This window comes from Apis dorsata, unplaced genomic scaffold (genome assembly GCF_000469605.1).
Source record: "Apis dorsata unplaced genomic scaffold, Apis dorsata 1.3 scaffold_169, whole genome shotgun sequence".
NCBI lineage: Eukaryota > Metazoa > Arthropoda > Insecta > Hymenoptera > Apidae > Apis > Apis dorsata.
In genome coordinates this window covers 55,803-58,613 of record NW_006263457.1, presented here as the reverse complement: position 1 = coordinate 58,613, position 2,811 = coordinate 55,803, and positions in this window count along the sequence as shown.

The following is a 2,811-nucleotide window of genomic DNA, read 5'->3' as shown; positions in this document are numbered from 1 at the left end:
AAAAAAAAAAAAAAAAAAAAAAAAAGAAAGAAAGAAAGAAAAGGAAAAAAAAGAGAACGAAGGGATTTATTTCCTCTTTGTTATGGAGGAACGAGTTCTTCGTGTAAGTTTATTCAACTTGTACATAACCACCGTATCCTTGCCCTTCTCTGATCCCTCGTCCCTTTCTTCTGCGGCGCGTAGTGCGTATTGATTCATCGATCGTTGAGGCGCCGTGTTCACTTGGTTAACGTTTAGCACTTAAGAAAGAATAATTAAGTGAGAGTAATTAAGTATGTAATTCTTAGAGTCCCTATTAAAGTATTTCACAATAAACGTTGTACTAAGAAACTAAAAATTTCTTTTTTTTTTTATTTTTATCACCTATTTGATACACGAAACACTTTTATATATGTGTGAAAATAATTTTTTAATCACGTGAGAAGTTTTATTGACATAAATAATAATACATGTATTCTTACTTTTCTTAAGAAATAATTTTTATGGTAAAATAAGTAAACTTAGTAAAAAAAAAAAAAAAAAAAAAATGGATAAAGTAAATTTCACTTTTTTCAGCGATTAATTTAATATTAAATTTAATATTAAACTACTGTAAAAAATAAATGAAAAGAAGAAATCAACTTTCGAGATTATTCAATGTGCAAAAGTCAGTTTCGAAAATTTTTAGATAACAGTTAATCTCGAAATAGAATCGAGTGAAAGACGATTTAGTTGTCGGACATGATGACACATTCTCGATAGCCTTGAAAATCGTCGATAGACGCCAACGTTAAGATCGTAAAATGTCATTAATAATTCGTCCTTTCCTCACCTGCACAGAAGCCCGAAGATAACTTTCGATTTCGGAAACATTCCCAAATCACGAGTCGTCATTTAAAAAAATAATTCCTTGCACTTTCTTTGATTGGCAACATTTCGATATTTTTCCCATAAGAATTTTATTCTGCTTTCCTATAAGAATTTCTCAATTGCCGAATACATCGTACATCTTAACAACAATAAGAATCTCAATTTTTGCATATCTGATAGATATTTCAAATATATTTTTATTTTCAAATTTATATTTTATAATAGGAACATACTTAATATCAGCGTGAAGTTTTTGAGAATCTACTAGTGACGATACAGACAAGAATAATAAGTGAGAGAAGGATAGAGATATGATTAAAATATGAGAATCAACGCCATCTTCAGAGTGTCGCAAATGAAACACATATAAAAAAGGAGAACAAATAGAAGAAAAAGGATAGAAATAGATATATAGAAATAAGAATTAACTATTAACTCCATCTCTTGAATGTTAATGACATTTTTTCGAAAGTATGGTAAAGTAGAATAAGAATTTAGAGCGCCATTTTCTGACTAATTTTAAAAAAGATAATCTAGTCGATAGATGGCAATGATCTTTAATTCTTAGTTTTTTATTCTAACTTTGAAAAAGGGAAAAAAAATGATCTAATTTATTTTTTAAAAAGAAATAAAAAATATACTTTAGATAATTGGTTTAAGAATAAAATATTACAAGTTATCAAATTAAAAATAAGTAAATATTATTTTTAATTCTAAAAAGAAAGTGCAATATATAAATAACGTGTATAAAATGTATGTATATTTTTAGATAATAAACATTTTATATTTGTTTTGTATATAATAAATTTTGTTAAAGTAAAGTTATATGTATAAGATATATAAATAAAAATATATACATTTTTTTTTATATATTTTTGCATTCTTTAAAAATATGACAGCTGAGATAAATATAAAACAGGTAAATATGTTAAATTCTATAATTAGTATTAAGTAAAATGGTGAAAAAATGTTATTTTGAAAATAATATCTAAAAAAATAAATATAATAATAATAAAGATAAATTCAAAAAGTAAGTACATTAAATTCCAAAAAAAAATTCATATGTTGCCTTGTATTATATTTTTCAATATAAAAGTATGACAAATTTCAACAATGATATCAAATTCTTAAAATTTCTTGCAAATAATATCAAATTCCTTTTTGAATACTTTCTACATTTTCGAAATCTAGACTTAAAATTTTCTTTTGCAAAGAAAAATTTGTTTCTTTATTTAATTATAAAAACTTTCGAAAATTTGTAAAAATTTTATATATATAAAATTTTAAGCTTCGATCTTAAGGAAGAGAAATAGAATTTTCTTTTGCTAAAAAAAAATAATAATTTATTTATTTATATTTTTTGTATTGTTAGTTTTGATTTTGAAAGAAATTCTTGGAAATAATATCAAATTTCTGAAATTTTTTAAATTCTTATAGCTTAGACTTTATATTACGTGAATATAACCTAAAAATGTCTCGCAAAAATTTTTCGATATATTCAAGAATAAAAAATTTACTTATCTTTTGGTTATAACTTGTTAGTTAATTTTTATAATTGTTATTTTATTAAATATTTTTCAACGGCATTATTCTCTAAAAATATTTATCATTCTTATATTTTTTCAATTGATAGAAATGGAAATATAAATTTTATTTAAAAAATAATTTATTTTATATGTTTATTCTATGTGTTAAAACATTTAAATATATAGATAAATTAGAAAAGGATATAAAAATATATTAAATGTTTCATCTTTAATTTAACAAAGTATATTTTGCCCATGAATTTTTATATTATGGCATCATTTTTCATGAATGGAAAATCATAATTTTCCATAAAATGCATTATAAAACTGATAAAACTTTATGTGACAAGTGCATGCTATTTATACATGATAAGTTTCACTTATTCTAATTTTTAGTTTTAAGATAAGGCTTAAAACTTTAAAATCACGATTTGTA